This window comes from Hyla sarda, chromosome 11 (assembly GCF_029499605.1).
Source record: "Hyla sarda isolate aHylSar1 chromosome 11, aHylSar1.hap1, whole genome shotgun sequence".
In the NCBI taxonomy this organism is placed as follows: Eukaryota; Metazoa; Chordata; class Amphibia; order Anura; family Hylidae; genus Hyla; species Hyla sarda.
In genome coordinates this window covers 32,264,162-32,283,672 of record NC_079199.1, presented here as the reverse complement: position 1 = coordinate 32,283,672, position 19,511 = coordinate 32,264,162, and the positions used below count along the sequence as shown (strand labels likewise).

Below are 19,511 nucleotides of genomic sequence, written 5' to 3'. Positions count from 1 at the left end.
CTACTCTGTGCAGTTCCTGAGACAAGCAGAGATGTCAGCAGAGCACTTGTCACGATGCCGGCTGGCAGGTAGTGGATCCTCTGTGCCAGAGAGGGATGGCGAGGACCGCGCTAGTGGACCGGTTCTAAGCCACTACAGGTTTTCACCAGAGCCCGCCGCAAAGCGGGATGGTCTTGCTGCGGCGGTAGTGACCAGGTCGTATCCACTAGCAACGGCTCACCTCTCTGGCTGCTGAAGATACTGAAGATAGGCGAGGTACAAGGGAGTAGGCAGTAGCAAGGTCGGACGTAGCAGAAGGTCGGGGGCAGGCGGCAAGGTTCGTAGTCAGGGGAGATAGCAAAAGTACTGGTACACAGGCTATTAAACACACAATACGCTTTCACAAGGCACAAGGGCAACAAGATCCGGCAAGGGAGTGCAAGGGAGGAGACTAGATATAACCAGGGAACAGGTGGGAACCAATTAAGCTAATTGGGCCAGGCACCAATCATTGGTGCACTGGCCCTTTAAGTCTCAGGGAGCTGGCGCGCGCGCGCCCTAGAGAGCGGAGCCGCGCGCGCCAGCACATGACCGCAGGAGACGGGAACGGGTAAGTGACCTGGGATGCGATTCGCGAGCGGGCGCGTCCCGCTGTGCGAATCGCATCCCCAACGGCCATGGCAGAGCAGCGCTCCCGGTCAGCGCTGACCGGGGAGCTGCAGGGAGAAAGACGCCGTGAGCGCTCCGGGGAGGAGCGGGGACCCGGAGCGCTAGGCGTAACAGTACCCCCCCCCTTAGGTCTCCCCTTCTCTTTATCGGGTAACTGCCTCCCCTGGGATGAGGACACCGGGAAAGGATGGAGGGATTCCTCAACGGCAGGCAGAACCGCAGGAGTAGGAATGGGGAGAGAGGCAGAGGGCGAGACCTGGCACGGGGCAGTGTGACACCAGGACGAGGGCCATGAGGGGACACAGAAGCTTGCCTGATGGAACTGGGAGGGGGGGAGGGGCATTTCCTGTGGCAGGCAGAGTCCTTAATGACCTTAGGGGGACCGGATACAGGAGGAACCACAGAGTTACGGCAAGGGTTACTGGGAACCGGTTTTAGACAGTTCTTGGCACAAGAGGACCCCCAACTCTTGATCTCCCCGGTGGACCAATCCAGGGTTGGGGAATGAAGTTGAAGCCAGGGAAGTCCAAGGAGAATTTCCGAGGTGCAATTGGGGAGGACCAAAAGTTCAATCCTCTCGTGATGAGATCCGATGCTCATAAGAAGGGGCTCCGTGCGGAAACGTATGGTACAGTCCAACCTGGCTCCGTTGACCGCGGAAATGTGGAGTGGCTTGACAAGACGGGTCACCGGAATACGGAATTTATTCACAAAGGACTCCCGAATAAAATTCCCAGAAGCTCCAGAGTCCAGACAGGCCACGGCTGAGAGGGGAGAGCTGGCTGAAGTGGAAATCCGAACAGGTACCGTGAGACGTGGAGAAGCCGACTTGGCATCAAGAGACGCCACACCCACGAGAGCTGAGTGCGAGCGTGCGTTTCCCAGACGTGGAGGACGGATTGGGCAATCCACCAAAAAATGTTCAGTACTGGCACAGTACAGACAAAGATTCTCTTCCTTACGGCGATTCCTCTCTTCCAGGGTCAGGCGAGACCGATCCACTTGCATGGCCTCCTCGGCGGGAGGCCTAGGCGCAGATTGCAGTGGAGACTGTGGGAGAGGTGTCCAGAGATCTAAGTCTTTTTCCTGGCGGAGCTCTTGATGCCTCTCAGAAAAACGCATGTCAATGCGAGTGGCTAGATGAATGAGTTCATGCAGGTTAGCAGGAGTCTCTCGTGCGGCCAGAACATCTTTAATGTTGCTGGATAGGCCTTTTTTAAAGGTCGCGCAGAGAGCCTCATTATTCCAGGATAGTTCAGAAGCAAGAGTACGGAATTGTATGGCGTACTCGCCAACGGAGGAATTACCCTGGACCAGGTTCAGCAGGGCAGTCTCAGCAGAAGAGGCTCGGGCAGGTTCCTCAAAGACACTTCGAATTTCCGAGAAGAAGGAGTGAACAGAGGCAGTGACGGGGTCATTGCGGTCCCAGAGCGGTGTGGCCCATGACAGGGCTTTTCCAGACAGGAGGCTGACTACGAAAGCCACCTTAGACCTTTCAGTAGGAAACTGGTCCGACATCATCTCCAAGTGCAGAGAACATTGCGAAAGGAAGCCACGGCAAAACTTAGAGTCCCCATTAAATTTGTCCGGCAAAGACAGGCGGAGGCTAGGAGTGGCCACTCGCTGCGGAAGGGGTGCAGGAGCTGGCGGAGGAGATGGTTGTTGCTGCTGTAGCTGAGACTGAACTTGCTGTAGCTGTGACTGTTGCTGCTGTAGCTGCGACTGGAGTTGCTGTGTCATGGTGGTCAAGTACGACAGCTGGTGCTCTTGTCGGGCGACCAATGTAGGTAGGTCGGCGGCAGCTGGCAGAGGAACTTCAGCGGGATCCATGGCCGGATCTACTGTCACGATGCCGGCTGGCAGGTAGTGGATCCTCTGTGCCAGAGAGGGATGGCGAGGACCGCGCTAGTGGACCGGTTCTAAGCCACTACAGGTTTTCACCAGAGCCCGCCGCAAAGCGGGATGGTCTTGCTGCGGCGGTAGTGACCAGGTCGTATCCACTAGCAACGGCTCACCTCTCTGGCTGCTGAAGATACTGAAGATAGGCGAGGTACAAGGGAGTAGGCAGTAGCAAGGTCGGACGTAGCAGAAGGTCGGGGGCAGGCGGCAAGGTTCGTAGTCAGGGGAGATAGCAAAAGTACTGGTACACAGGCTATTAAACACACAATACGCTTTCACAAGGCACAAGGGCAACAAGATCCGGCAAGGGAGTGCAAGGGAGGAGACTAGATATAACCAGGGAACAGGTGGGAACCAATTAAGCTAATTGGGCCAGGCACCAATCATTGGTGCACTGGCCCTTTAAGTCTCAGGGAGCTGGCGCGCGCGCGCCCTAGAGAGCGGAGCCGCGCGCGCCAGCACATGACCGCAGGAGACGGGAACGGGTAAGTGACCTGGGATGCGATTCGCGAGCGGGCGCGTCCCGCTGTGCGAATCGCATCCCCAACGGCCATGGCAGAGCAGCGCTCCCGGTCAGCGCTGACCGGGGAGCTGCAGGGAGAAAGACGCCGTGAGCGCTCCGGGGAGGAGCGGGGACCCGGAGCGCTAGGCGTAACAGCACTGTTGCCAGACAGAAAACAACAACTCAACTTCAGCAGCTGATAATTATTGAAAGGATTAAGATTTTTTAATAGAAGTAATTTACAAATCTGTTTAACTTTCTGGAGCCAGTGGAAATATATATAAAAAGTTTTTTCCTGGATAACCCCTTTAATATAACATTTCCTACCATATGCGGATGTCATGTATAAATGTTCCAAAAAATACCTTTTTAATTGCCTGCACTGTAGGGACATTGGTCACAAGTAGTCATTCACAAGGCTACCGCTAGTCAGCATTTAATAGGTGTGATTACAGCTCGAGGCACCATGACTAGTTTTAGGCGGTCACCTCCTGGATGACAACTTGCATATAGAACGGGGCAATTATAAAAGTCTTGTTGGAACATTTATACCTGGGACTGCTGACATCTACCTATAGTAGGAAACATTATATTAAGGTCTATTACATGTTGCTGATTGTTATATAGAGTAAATTCAAGTGACAGGTCCCCTTAAATTTTTACAGCTGTAACAATAACGGACATAAAAACAATAGGTGTGAATAAAGGAGCTATTTTCCCTTTGTAAGGAAACAGCCTAAAAAAATTACAAAAACACATTTTGGAAACATGCCATCAAAGAAGACAGAGAGGAGGGGTGGCAGCTATCCCCCACTCAGTAAGCATGGACAAGGTCAGCATTAGCAACCCCCAGTGAGGAGGAAATAGACCCAAAGACACAATATTTCCAAGTGCCAATTGCTAAGTGTTTCCCATAAAATACCACAGGTCAGATTCCGAGTCCCCTGTCATGGAACAACCACAGTGAAGAGATTCAGTGGTGGCAAAGCACCTAGGCTGCTTCATTTAAAATCCATGGGATTGACATAAACCTTTTTACTTTTGGCTTTTAGATATAGTGAAGGTTTAAAGGGATACTCTGGTGGAAAACTTTTTTTTTTTTTTTTTAATAAACTGGTGCCAGAAAGTTAAACAGATTTGTAAATTACTTCTATTAAAAAATCTTTATCCTTCCTGTAATTATTAGCAGCTGTATTCTACAGATTAAATTCTTTGCTTTTTGAATTTCTTTTTTGTCTTGTCCATAGTGTTTTGTGCAAGGAGGAGCAGGATGAGCACTGCCAGAGCCCTGCAAAAATGATCTCCAGAATGCCACAAATGTGCATGTGTCCACTCAATCGGTCAGAAACAGACTCCATGAGGGTGGTATGAGGGTCCGACGTCCACAGGTGGGGGTTGTGCTTACAGCCCAACACCGTGCAGGATGTTTGGCATTTGCCAGAGAACACCAAGATTGGCAAAGTTGCCACTGGTGCCCTGTGCTCTTCCCAGATGAAAGCAGGCTCACACTGAGAACATGTGACAGACGCCGTGGAGAACATTCTGCTGCCTGCAACATCCTCCAGCATGACCGGTTTGGTGGTGGGTCAGTAATGGTGTGGGATGGTATTTCTTTGGGGGGCCGCAAAGCCCTCCATGTGCTTGCCAGAGGTAGCATGACTGCCATTAGGTACCGAAATGAGATCCTCAGACCCCTACTGAGACCATATGCTTGTGTTGTTTGCCCTGGGTTCCTCCTAATGCAAGACAATGCTAGACCTCATGTGGCTGGAGTGTGTCAGCAGTTCCTGCAAGAGGAAGGCTTTGATGCTATGGACTGGCCCGCCCGTTCCCCAGACCTGAATCCGATTGAGCACATCTGGGACATCATGTCTCGCTCCATCCACCAACGCCACGTTGCACCACAGACTGTCCAGGAGTTGGCAGATGCTTTAGTCCAAGTCTGGGAGGACATCCCTCAGGAGACCATCCGCCACCTCATCAGGAGCATGCCCAGGCATTGTAGGGAGGTCATACGGGCACGTGGAGGCCACACACACTACTGAGCCTCATTTTGACTTGTTTTAAGGACATTACATAAAGTTGGATCAGCCTGTAGTGGGGTTTTCCACTGTGATTTGGAGTGTGACTCCATATCCAGACCTCCATGGGTTGATAAATTTGATTTCCATTGATAATTTTTGTGTGATTTTGTTGTCAGCACATTCAACTATGTAAAGACGAAAGTATTTCATACGATTAGTTCATTCATTCAGATCTAGGATGTATTATCTTAGTGTTCCCTTTATTTTTTTGAGCAGTGTATATACTGTATATATATATACACACACACACACATATTTAATGCAGTAGCCCATTTTGCAATTATTTGTAGTTTCACAGACCTAGCACATGAATATGATGCCTTTAAGGATTTCATGCAAACTTAGATTTAATTCATGAAAGGGTTCTCCAAATTACATGAAACATTTATACGCTTAGTATCTGGGGACATCAAGACTAAAAGGTTTGTATTTTATTCATATCTGAGGTTTTGGTTGAATCTTTTATATTATTACTATATTCTATTATTTATGTTCTATTATTATACCATTTTATTATTCATAATGTGTTAACATACTTAGCAGCACTGTACAGGCGATTTATCAATTTCCACCTATTCTCGATCTTACAATCCAATGGTAGTAAATACGCACAAACACAAGGAGACATTTAGGTAGAGCAGGGGGTCCAGCTACATCAACTCTACAAACCACCATCACCAGCTGCTGTTTCTGTATGTCAATAATATTCTGTTCATACACAATAGACCTTTATAGAAAATGCTTGTTTCTACTTATGAACCCTTCTGACTGAGGAGACCCTGAGATACATAAGAATCCAGTATTATAAATAGAACAGCTAAAAGTCTTGGCCTGACCATGGGTGATGACCAGGTTGGTACTTGTGGCCATAATGGATTCAAAAATGTGTTAAACATCCTAGGCTTAAAGGGGTATTCCGGGCAAAAACATTTTATCCCCTATACAGGGGATAAGGGATAAGATGTCTGATCGCGGAGGGCCCGCCATGGAGACCCCGTGATCTCCCTGCAGGACCCACATTCTATGCGGGTGCTGAATCTCCAGTTTCGGAAACTTCCGGGACTGGGAACGTGACATCACGCCACGCCCCCTCCATTCATGTCTATAGGAGGGGGCGTGATGGCCGTCACGCCCCCTCCCATAGATATGAATGGAGGGGGCGTGGCATGACGTCACGTCCCCAGTCCGGGTAACCAGAGGTTTCCGAAACTGGAGATTCAGCACCCGCATAGAATGCGGGTGCTGCAGGGAGATCCCGCGGGGGGTCTCAGAAGCGGGCCCCCCGCGATCAGACATCTTATCCCCTATCCTCTGGATAGGGGATAAAATGTTTTTGCCCGAAATACCCCTTTAATTTATGCCTATTGTTTGTTGCCGGCTTTTACTACCAAAACGGCATGAGGATGTATAAGCCACAATCCATCATATTAATACTTTTTTTTAGGTTTTCTTCATTGTCTTCTGTATCTGTTGGATTAAATTTTTTTTTTTGGGGGGGGGGGTACAAAACAAAAACACTATTCTAACATTTAGGGGGTTTACTTTTACAATATTCATCAGTGGGAGACACTAAATCCTACTCTCAAGGGGTAATCAAGAAATAAAACCATTTCAATCTGTCTAATTGAATTAGTCTAATTATTGCACTACCTTTCTGTGGTCTTTTAAAGGAGAATGCTGATGAAAGTGATTTTTAATCCTATGTGCAAGGACTGCCAGAATAAAAATAATAAACTTTAAAGGGGTATTCCAGGCAAAAAACTTTTTTTTATATATCAACTGGCTCCGGAAAGTTAAACAGATTTGTAAATGACTTCTATTAAAAAATCTTAATCCTTCCAATAGTTATTAGCTTCTGAAGTTGAGTTGCTGTTTTCTGTCTAACTGCTTTCTGATGACTCACGTCCTGGGAGCTGTCCAGCTCCTATGGGGATATTCTCCCATCATGCACAGCTCCCGGGACGTGACATCATCATTGAGCAGTTAGACAGAAAACTTCAGAAGCTAATAACTATTGGAAGGATTAAGATTTTTTAATAGAAGTAATTTACAAATCTGTTTAACTTTCCGGAGCCAGTTGATATATAAAAAAAAGTTTTTGCCTGGAATACCCCTTTAACTTCCAACGACACAGGCGAAGGTAAGTCAAAATGTATTGTTTTTATTCCGGTTGCCTGGGCTTATAGGAGAAGAATAATTTTTGCTGGAGTTCTCCTACTTCTCCTCCTCTTCCTTCTAGCGGAAACTGCACGCTCTGTTGTCTTCATTGCCCTACTTCCTGTCTGGTGTACAATATCTAACAGGACTTCCTCTTCCTTCAGCCCACCCACCTCTATCTCCCTCCCACTATGTGCGAGGTTCCTGTAAGTGTAGTGTGGGGTGGGGTTATAGTCATTTGGATGATAGACAACCAGATACTTCCAATGGAAGGGGGGCTCAATCTGAAATATGCAGACAGGTGCTACCAACAGCGTAATAGGCTACATAATAGAACCAAGAGAAAGAAACGCTATTAGAGGGCACTAAGTACAAAATAAATCACACTCCCTCGTCACTTCCCCCTCGGGCTCAGTTTTTATTGCAGTGATCCTTATGCTTCGGGCCAGTCACATCAGGTTGCACTCACTCCCTATTAGGGATCGACAGATTATCGGTATTGCCGATATTATCGGCCGATAATTTCGATTTTGGGCATTATCGGTATCGGCAATTACCTTGCCGATAAGCCGATAATGCCCCGCCACTGCCACACCGTGACCGCCCCCCCCCCCAACCCGCCGCCCCGCACCGCGACCGCCCCCCCGACCCACCGCACCGCGTCGCACCCCCCACGGTATACCGTTTTTTTTTTCTCCCACGGTATGGATTTTTGCCCATACCGCTATACCGGTCGGGCCCCTCCCCCACCCTCCGGGTCAATAAAAAAAATTAAACTTACCTGTAATGGGGGTGGTCCGGGCCATCCATCCTTCCTGTAGTGTCCGGCGACATTCCGGGTGGAGGGTGAACCGGTCCGGGCTGTCCTTCTTCTCCGGGGGTCCTCTTCTCCACTCCGGGCAGGCTCCGGCCTAGTACGCTGCATAGACGCCGCTACGCCGTGACGTCAGGTGCGTCGCTGCGCAGCGGCGTCTATGCAGCGTTACTAGGCCGGAGCCTGCCCGGAGTGGAGAAGAAGGACAGCCCGCACCGGTTCACCCTCCACCCGGAATGTCGCCGGACACTACAGGAAGGATGGATGGCCCGGACCACCCTCCCCGAACGGTCCCTGCAGCAACTGGGAAGGTGAGTCAGGGTTCTGGGATGGACAGGGGTCTGTATAATATACTATACCTACAGTAGGCCCTCCAGCTGTTGAGGCCCTCCAGCTGTAGCAAAACTACAACTCCCAGCATGCCCGGACAGCCAACGGCTGTCCGGGCATGCTGGGAGTAGTAGTTTTGCAACAGCTGGAGGAACCCCTAGGCGCGGTGCGGCGCGGCTGGGGGAGTGGTGATAGGTCTCAGGACCCCCGGACAGGCAGGGGGAGAGAAGCGGGTGGCGGCGGCGGTCTATGGCACCGCAAAAGCCACTGCAGTGCATTGATTTAAATCAATGATCTGCAGCGGTGTCGCGGGGGGGATAAATAGCCGATAACTTTTACCGGAATATCAGTATAAGTTATCGGCTATCGGCCCTAACCTCCACAGAATATCGGTATCGGTATCGGCCCTCAAAAACCAATATCGGTCGATCCCTACTCCCTATGTTATTATTTTGGGTTTGACGCCTTATAGATTCTGATAAACCTTCATCCTGATCTCAATCTTGTTCCTATTTTTAGTCTCTACCTCTGAAGAGTTATCATTCCATGAGTTCATCAATAAGTAAATCAGGTATCAATTATGTATTCCTGTTATGAGTAAAAGTGCACATTGCTGCTATAAAGTACACACACTGGGGGGAGATTCTCAAAGAATTTTGAGCCCCAAAAAAATAATACATTTTTTAATAAAAATTTTGGCACGAAAATTATCGACCACATTTTCAAAGAGCTTTGTGCCGCGGTTTACACTGTTCCTGTCAGTTTTGTAAAAGTGGGCGTGTCCATGTACAGTGGTCCCTCAACATACGATGGTAATTCGTTCCAAACGACCCATCGTTTGTCGAATCCATCGTATGTTGAGGGATCCGTGCAATGTAAAGTATAGGAAGCTGTACTCACCTGTCCCCGCCGCTCCGGACCAGGTCCTCACCGCTCCCGCTGCTGTTCCAGGGGCTCCCGATGCTGTCCTGCTGCTCCGGTGTCTTCTTCGGGATCCTCCGGTGTCTTGCGCATCTTCTGCAGGGTCCGGGCATTGCTTTCTGGTGACGTTATTACGCTGCTGCGCCGGCGCGGCGTGCGTAGTGACGTAATAACGACGCCGGAAAGCAAGGCCCGGACCCTGGAGAAGATGCGCAAGACACCGGAGGATCGCGAAGTGGACCCGGAGCAGCGGGAATAGGTAAGTGAACCTGCTGGGGCACATTACACGGCTATCCGAGAGCAGCTTAAGCATTTTGCGCTGTCGGATAGCAGTTAATGCGATGGCCCCGACATATAAAAGCATCGTATGTCGATGCTGACATCAACATGCGATGGCCTCTGAGAGGCCATCGTATGCCGATTTTATCATATGTCGGGGCCATCGTAGGTCGGGGAGTTACTGTATATTGTCTGCTTTATATATTTTCAAAGGGGTGAGAGTCCAGTTTACATCAAAACTTTCACGCCAGCTTTTTGATAGTGTAGAAATCACAGAGATGGTTGTAATTTTATTTTTTTATTTTATTTAAAAAAAATTTTTTTGGGGGGGGGAGGTGTTATTTAAGTAATTATATAAAAAAAAGAATAATTATTATTGAAAAATTTTATTTAAAAAATATAATTTTTTTATTTTTTATTTTCTTGGTCACTGCACCTGCACTCACATTTAAGCTCAGAAATGATTTATTTATATAGTTATCGCTTGTCTGGGCATTAGTAACTAGAGATGAGTGAACTTACAGTAAATTCGATTTGTCACAAACTTCTCGGCTCGGCAGTTGATGGCTTATCCTGCATAAATTAGTTCAGCTTTCAGGTGCTCCTGTGGGCTCCGGCTCAGGTGGATACAGTCCTAGGAGACTCTTTCCTAGGACTGTATCCACCTTTTCCAGCCCACCGGAGCACTTGAAGGCTGATCTAATTTACGCAGGAAAAGTCATCAACTGCCGAGCCGAGAAGTTCGTGACGAATCGAATTTACTGTAAGTTCGCTCATCTCTATTAGTAACCATGGAATATTTCGTGAGATGTTTCTGCCAGAATTTTCTGGGATGTAAAATTTGGTGCAAAAATCTGCAAATTTTGGCACAAATATTGCTGATTTTGGCACCAAACTCAGCAAATTTTGGCGAAAAAAAAATACAATATGGCTGCAACAGAAAAAAATTTGAGGCGCGGAAAAAAACAAAAGTGTTGCGAAAATGAATTTTCACATATTTTCATATTTTTAAAGCAGAACAAGAGACCTTTGAAAATGTCAGGAGAACCTCCCCCATTGTGTAGGAGCCTCGAATGTTGTGTGCTAGTGATACTGACACCTCTCTAGCTCTATTACTGGTGTGCGAGTCTCCTGAAGACACCCACGAGTAGTGATCAAAGATGTCGTTGTCTTCTTCACTCTTATGACATATACCTTTCCGGTACGCCTGAGAGAGTTTATTTCAGCCGGTCAACAATTCAAGCAGAAGGAAGAAAATTTCTAGCAAGCAATGTGCAGCAGAACTGAAACTACTTACAGTGGGGATGTGCTTGAAATCCTTATAGATAAACAAGAAGTCCTAAAAAAAAATTCTGCCATATGTTTATAACTTGCACAATAAAATGTAAAACAAAAATAACCAATAGAGCGCTTCATTTATAAAACATTGCCCTGTGAGTAGTACAGTGACCCCTCGACCTACAATGGCCCCGACAGACGATCATTTCAACATACGATGGCCTTTCAGAGGCAGCATCAACATACGATGCTTTTGTATGCTGGGGCCATCGCATAAACGGCTATCCGACAGCACAGACTGCTTCAGCTGCCGCCGGATAGCCGTTTACGGTGCCCCGTGAGCTCCGGTGACGATCACTTACCTGTCCTCGGGGCTCCGGCGCGTCCTCTTCGGGATCCCCTGCATCGTCGGCGCTCTCCATCGACGTCATCACGTTGCTGCGCACGCCGTCCTGTCATCCAATAGGAGCGGCGTGCGTAACGATGTGATGGCGGCGACGGAGAGCGCGGATGCCGGGGAAGCAGAGGCCTTACCGGAGCGTCGGGGACACCCCAGGGACGCAGCGATGGACGGCGATATCCCGGGCAGCAATGACGGTCTGGAGCGGCGGGGACAGGTGAGTACAACTTCGTCTAACAGTGGTCTACAACCTGCGGACCTCCAGATGTTGCAAAACTACAACACCCAGCATGCCCGGACAGCCGTTGGCTGTCCGGGCATGCTGGGTGTTGTAGTTTTGCAACATCTGGAGGTCCGCAGGTTGTAGACCACTGTCCTATACTTTACATTGCACGGATCCCTCAACATACGATGGTTTCAACAAACGATGGTCCATCATACCATGTTATGTTGAGGGACCACTGTATAAGGGTATGTTCACACTGAGTAAATCAAGAGTAATTTACTGCCGGAAATTTTTTTTTTTTATTTCCGCGCGAAATTTGTGCGCAATTTGCAAAGAATTGCCCGTGGAATTGCAGGCGGAAATGGGGGAAAAAGAAGTGAAGGATTTTTCAGTCATTTCCGCATGAATTGTGCGTGAATTGTGCGCAAATTCCACGCGAAAACGATGTCGGGCAGAATTTTTTTTTACCATTGACTTCTATTGATTTCTGCTAGTGGAAAAAACATTAAAGTCAATGGGCAGAGGAAATGTGCATTAGTTTGGAGCGGAGAATTCAAGTGGAATTACTCGAGTAAATTCCTCTTGAATTACTCAGTGTGAACGGGGCCTAAGAGAGGGGATACAACCCTGCACCGTGCACACTGGGGGAGATTTATCAAAACCTGGGCAAAGGAAAAGTGGAGCAGTTGCCCATAGCAACCAATCAGATAGCTTCTCTAGTTTTTAAAATGGTCTCTGAAAAATAGAGGCAATCTGATTGGTTGCTATGGGCAACTGCTCCGATTTTCCTTTGCCCAAGTTTTGATAAATCTCCCCCACTGTCCTTATCGAAGAACTTGAAAGGCAGGGGGCAGTGAGTAGATCGGGGGTGGTCCCCAGTTAGATCCCATTGTTTGGAAAGACAGGTGGTTCTGAGGATTGTAGGGAAATGCAGGATCCCACCCAGGTTACCATGAATTTCCCTGTATCTGTATCCTTAGGACGTGGATACGAAATAATACCTACACACTTGGCTCCATGTGACTTTATTTATCGCTTTATTCTATGTCTGGCATTATATTATTCAGGAGGCACAGTGTGTTGCGATGTTGTTTTGGGGGGCACAATGTGGATCTAGTCTTAGTATAAAGGGGTTTTTATTAGTGAAATGCTAAAGATGTTTGGGTGGTAAACTCTGCAGAAACAAAAAAATTCTGGAAAAAGATGTAGAAGAAAAGTATAAACTCAAAAACAGAAAAGACCACATGTGAGTGGTCGAACATCATTGCGTATCGTGCTTTGGACTGTGCTATTGTCATTTTGGAAGCAATAGTTTCTCATGATGAAAACAACTTGTATGGAAGGGATTAACCTCACCTGAAAATTGTTATATCTGACTTGCATGTCATACATGCATAGGTTCTGGCAATAAGCAAATCCCCCATGGCCAATCACTTCTTCGGCAGACAATCTCAAATGATTTCTTGTGCATATTTTTGAACAATCATCAGCTTAGGCCCCTTGCAAAATGCTGTTGCTCGCCGTCGAGAACGGGCGTTAAAGTCTCTTTTTAATTTTTTTTTTATTTGTGACTTTAACGGCCGTTCTCGTGACGGGGAGCAACGGGTCCCGGCAGCTCCCATTTACTATTATGGGGGCCACTGAGTGCCTTTATTTTTTTCATGGGAATAGCGGGAGAAAAAGACAGCGCAAGCAGTCATTTTTCTCCCGCTATTTCCCAGGGCTCCCCCGGTAGTCGTCACACTGTCGTGCACTAACGGCAGTGTGAAAGAAGCCTTAATCTGCTAACTCCATTCTGCAGATATCTAAACCCACAACATCGGACATACAGGGCTGTATGCTAACATGACTGACTGTGGGATCATACGCTACTAAATAATACTGCAAGACATACGTCAATGTCACAGGCAAAAGCCAAGTGGTACTCCTACGTACTTCACTGTCCTTTCATTCTAAATATCAATAGTATGGACAATACACCCCAGGTAGCACTGTTGACATAACTCCCAGGCTTACTAATATCCTACAAAGGCCGTCTCCCGAGATTCTTTCTGGCGGATCCCAGATTGGTGGTGCCTAGAGACTGGAAGCAACCGTTACCCTTAGGGAATCGTATGTGGAACTGTTGGCTATCTTGTAGGCTGAAAAAGGGATAACGGCGGCACATGGAAGACATTAGGCGTATATACGGACATGGGGAGGGAGATTTATCAAAACCTGTGCAGAGGAAGAGTGGTGCAGATGCCCATAGCAACCAATCAGATTGCTTCTTTCATTTTCCACAGGCCTCTAAAGAGGCCTGTGGAAAATGAAAGAAGCAATCTGATTGGTTGCTATGGGCAACTGCACCACTCTTCCTCTGCACAGGTTTTGATAAATCTCCCCCATGGAGCAGTTGGATAGCTTTTAAGGAGACTCAGGAGTTTCTCCAGCTCTTGTAGAAAGTTGGCGACGAGGCCCTGAATGTTTCCTCCTTTTTCTCCTTGAAGGAAACCAATCATCAGATTTTACCCTATATAATGCTTGGAAAAGCATTATATAGGGTAAAATCTTTATCCTCACCATCCCCGGGGGACGTTCCTGCCTGCGGGGATGGTGAGGATATGAACTTATAAACTAGTCCCTGATGGCCCCGCAAATAGTACCCTGGGCGGGGCACCTCTCACCTAGTCCCGTTTCTTCAGCCAGCAGCGATGCCCCCTCGACTTGAATGACGGGCCACGACGCAGTATTGTTTTATTAGTATAAGAAGGGAAGCATTAGCTTTAGGTTAGGGAATCATCAAAGTGGGGGGGAAGATTTAGTGGGGCGGATGCCGAGTGGTGTAAGCAGAAGGTATTGTGCGAGGGAAATCAAGGCCTTGGGGAGGAATTGGGTTTGTTGTTGTGTTATTTACCCTTTTTGGCTTTTGTATATTAAGCCAACTAGTTTCTCTGTATATGAAAGGATTAAGTGCGAAATTCAATAAAATAAGCCTAAAACAAAATATGAGTAGGAGTGCCAGTTAATGGACCACTATTGAAGAAGTTTACATAAACCTGAAATATACTTTGATAGTTGGAGCTATTATTTTATGGTTTATCCCCAATACACCAATTCTTAAACAGTCGAGCCTAAGTACTAAATTATCGCTGACATTTTCCAAGGTGTTCTGAACAAGCTGAAGGAGAAGCTTTTGTTATCTTAGGTATAATAGGGGCCAATGTGTTCTTTAGCAGAAAACTGCAGCAGAAACCTGCTTGAAAGATAAAAACAATTAAAAGTCAAAAAAGCACTTCGAGGCAATCCTTGGCACGTGGGATATGATATACATGTTATAGAGGCCTGATGAATGTAGTAGCAAAATTCATTATGGAGTAGTGTTTAGAAATCTACTTGTGCTGGGAACAAAAAGGATCCCCAAGAGCTTTGTCCATGACTGTTTGGACAAGAGAAAAAAGTATTTCACATACAACAAGGAGTAGTCATCGATTAAAGGGCTTCTAAAAAAAAATGTTTTCAAATTAACTGGCACCAGAAAGCTTACTCCCCCCCCCTGCACTAACCAGCAGTACTGGCTGGTAGAGCGGGGGACGCTGATCAGTTTGATGCCTACCATGCCCGGATCCGCCCCGTCGTTTGGCCAAAATCTTTGATTTTCGGTATATGCTAATTAGGTGCTAACTGGCACAGGCCGGGCTAACTGGCACTCTGACATCAGCGTTTCTGGCTGCAGAACCGCCCAACTCATCAATATTCCTCCCCTCCCTCCGCCTCTCCCCCTTCTCCCCGCTCTGTAATGAAGAGGGAGAGGTGGAGGGAGGGGAGGAATATTAATGAGCTGGGCGGCGCTGACGTCAGAGTGCCAGTAAGCCCGGCCTGTGCCAGTTAGCACCTAATTAGTATATACTGAAAATTTAAGAATTCAGCCGAACGGCGGGGCGGATCCGGGCAGGGTAGGCATCAAACTGATCAGCTTCCTGCACTACCAGCAAGTACTGGTAGTTTCCTTTAAACAGATCTGTAAATTACTTCCATTTTAAAAATCTCAATCCTTCCAGTATTTATCAGCTGCTGTATGCTCCAGAGGAAGTTGTGTAGTTCTTTTCAGTCTGACCACAGTGCTCTCTACTGACACCTTTGTCTGTGTGAGGAACTGTCCATAGCAGGAGCAAATCTCCATAGCAAACCTTCTCCTGCTCTGGACAGTTCCTGACACAGACAGAGGTGGCAGCAGAGAACATCGTGGTCAGACTGGAAAGAACTACACAACCTCCTCTTGAGCATACAGCAGCTGATAAGTACTGGAAGGATTAAGATTTTTTTAAATAGAAGTCAAAATCTGTATAACTTTCTGGCACTTTACTGTGTACTTTATAGCCAAATTCTGCATATTACTGGGGGCTCTCCACTTTAGACAATCTATTACTTCCAGGGGACATAAGGAATGGACTGTTGGATTTTAACTGCTTAATCTAGTGTTTTCCAAACAATGTGTCCCCAGATGTTGCAAAACTACAACTCCCAGCATGCCTGGACAGCCGAAGGCTGGCCAGGCATGCTGGGTGTTGTAGTTTTGCAACAGCTGGAGACACACGGTTTGGACAACACTGGCTATATCCATTTGTTTTGGCTTCTGCGTTTGGGCATTGCTTTCTCTCCTCATTGATAATACATGCATATTTGACCAAGCATATGTATGGAAGTTATTGGCAGGATAGCTATCTAATGTATACGGCTAGCCAATCTGGGATAATCTGGGCTTCATACATTACCAGTGATGTTGTTAGGTTGAACATGAAGTTTAGGTGTCCATGCCTGTTTAGGCCATAAAAACCTAATAAGGGTGGGTTCACACCACGATTTTCTATACAGTTTTTGGATACGGTTTAAAAAAAAAAAAAAAAACGTATGCAACTGTACAGAAAACCGTGCCCATAGACTTTCCATTCAAAACCGTATGCACCATATTGCATACGGTTGTCTCCGTTTTTCACACCACATGGTTTTTTACTTTTTTTTTCTGGACAGAAAACCGTGGCCTACCACGGTTTTTTGTCCAGGTAAAAAAAAAAAAAACTTATACGGGTCTATACGATTTTTCAACATGGGAGTCAATGGGAACCGTACAGAACTGTATGTGTGTACAGTTCCATCCAGTTTTTACCATACGGTTTTTGACTTTGCACAGTTTTTTTTTCTTGGAATTTCAATCAAACAAGTGAAACTTTATTCATAATGGAGTGAAAAGTTCAAAACGTATGCAGTTTTTTTCTTAAAAAACGGATGCAACCGGACATCACTTTTCAAACCGTATACGGTTTTCAACCGTATACAGATAAAACTTTGTACACACGTTTTGATACAGTTTAGTCAGGTTTTGAGGAATCCGTTTTTTTATCAAAAACCTGAAAAAAAAAACTATATTGCAAAAACGTGGTGTGAACCCAGTGGTTCTGCTGGACTGAACACATCTACGCATTGGAATGGCGTGTAAATGTCCCAATGGGGGAGATTTATCAAAACCTGTCCAGAGGAAAAGTTGCCCAGTTGCCCATAGCAACCAATCAGCTTCCTTCTTTCATTATTAACAAGACCTCTGGAAAATTAAAGAAGAAATCTGGTTGCTATGGGCAACTTTTTCTTTGCACAGGTTTTGATGAATCTCCCCAAATACCCCTTCCTAAACATGGCTTCAATTGGCGAAAGCAGCTGATCACCAAGGGTAAGGCCCCTTTCACACTATAAAAAATAACTCTGTTATAAACGTCCGTCATAAAAATCTTGAAAATCGGCCATTAGAAAATCCCTAACGGCCTATTTTGTGACAGACGAATAAACGGAAGAAACTGAAGTACATGAACTATTTCTCCCATTACTATTGCCCATCACAAAATAACAAAATTATTAATAACGGGCGATAATGGGTTAAAACGGCTATTAGAAAAATCCCATAGGCTATAATGGGAATATCTAACGGCCGTTTAATGGCCGATTTTCCAGATTTTTATGACGGACGTTTATAACGGAGGTAGTTTTATAATGTGAAATGGGCCTAAGAGAGGGCCTACCAGTGGCCGACCATCGGTAAAAGGCGCAAAGGGGAAAATAAACACTAGAATTTCTGTAAATAAATTTGGTAAATCCACAAAGCCATTACCACAGATACAGTGAGTATTAATGTTATAGAAATATCCACTCTTTTGTTCTTGGGGACAGGGGGGTGGACGTGCACATAGAGAACACAAGTAAATAATTCTGTATATCGGCGCTGAATACACGTTATTGCTAGCACATGAGGTAAAAGACTATCACTTTAACAGAGAATGTTTTCTGACTTTACATAGTTTATTATTCATGCAGATCCAACGTTCATCTTGAAATATCATTTATATTTATTATTTGCTTTAAGTTTAATGCTTTCATCTCCATGTTATTCTCTGGGCATTTCATATTTACTTTGATGAGTTATTAATAAAGTAGTGAATTTCTCGCCGATGCTCAGTCAAAGGGATCATTGTAAATATTCACACAGGTATAAGGGAAAAAGCCCAGTACTGGATATTGGTTTCTTACATTCTATTTATCCCGTGATGGTTACATGTTGAATGGAGTGAACACAACAAGGTTTTAAGCGATAACCCAAACAACCTCATAAGTGGATACATTTTTTAAGGCATGGGCTTGCTAAACAATGTTCCCTTGAGGGGGCTTTTCGAAGAATTTGAATATTTACAGTAAATTTAAATAACCTGTATGGAGGAGCCCCTGCCCCACGCTTGTTCTCATTAGTAAGAGATCTGGGACATATCCTCACCAATCATGTAGCAATATAAAATGTACAAAACTCAAGTGTTTTTGAAGATAAAATATATATTTTTTCATTTCATGCAGTTAAAAATTCCATGTACAAGAAGTGATTTACAGTAACGCATTTCAAGCCAACAGCTCGTCCATCACATACAGGGCCGTCTTTAACGCAGGGCAAAAGGGGCAGTTGCCCTGGGCCCGGTCATTCCAGGGGCCCAAAGCAGCAAGCCCTTTAGCCCCACACTAATGCAGCTAGCCGCTCCATGGGCAGGCAGTGGCAGGCCAGTGCCTGGCTGCCCAATGCGGCAGCAGCGCGGCCTGGCCACAGTCTCACACTAGCATACAACCACAGAGTGGCAGAGCTGAGAGCTATAATCTCCCAGCTCCATCACTCGGTCCATTCACCGACGGCAAGGCTGCGCAGGACGTCCACGTCATGGCATGGGTCTGCCCCGGGTGCCACTCACAAGGGGGGTGCCAGGGGCGGACTGACCCGATGCAACCACTACTGAGAATCTGGGACACTGGGTGGGGAACAGTCAATAATCGATTTCTTTGTAAATAGCCGCCCATCAAAATGTTGCTATGATACCCCCAAGTAAGTGCCTCAGTAGCACCATTAAGTAGCCAATAACCTGCAAATCTTACTAATATGTAGTAGTTTTTTTCTGTATATCGTATATTTTTTATATAAACTCTTTGACTCAGCAATAATTGATTAAGTGTCAATTCCCACATACAGTGTCCAGTGCTAATTTGATGCTGCAGATTTCAATGTAAACTAAATGATTGAACACCGCTTCAAATCCTGTGCATCAAATATGTGCATGATACTGTGCATGTAAACAGACCCCCAAATGAACAAATTGCCATGGGATACATATAAAATGGTGTTTTTTCACCCAAATATTAGAAGTGCTTTAGTTTCCTTGAATAAAATTTGTTGGCCTTGTTCACACGAACAAAATCAGCATCACTTCTTCCAATAGTTCTGCCAATAAGCAACGTGGTTTTCTCCCCCAAATGACTTGTGCTTTACGTAGAAGATGTTGTGTGTATGCTTGCATGTTTTTTTGGGGGGCTGAACCTCATCTTTTTCTCAGCCCCCACCATGGCTCTGCAGGAGAAAACCGCACCATAAAAACGCTCCTATGTATACAAAAAAAAACTAGCTAACAAAGAAG

The 19,511-nt window shown here is 46.2% G+C and overlaps 1 protein-coding gene across 11 annotated transcripts in view; it reads right to left on the bottom strand.

Moving 5' to 3' along the window:
- SLC8A3 (solute carrier family 8 member A3) overlaps positions 1-19,511 on the bottom strand; it is a 297,810-nt gene that overhangs the window by 134,556 nt on the left and 143,743 nt on the right. The gene's annotated exons all lie outside the window — the stretch shown is intronic.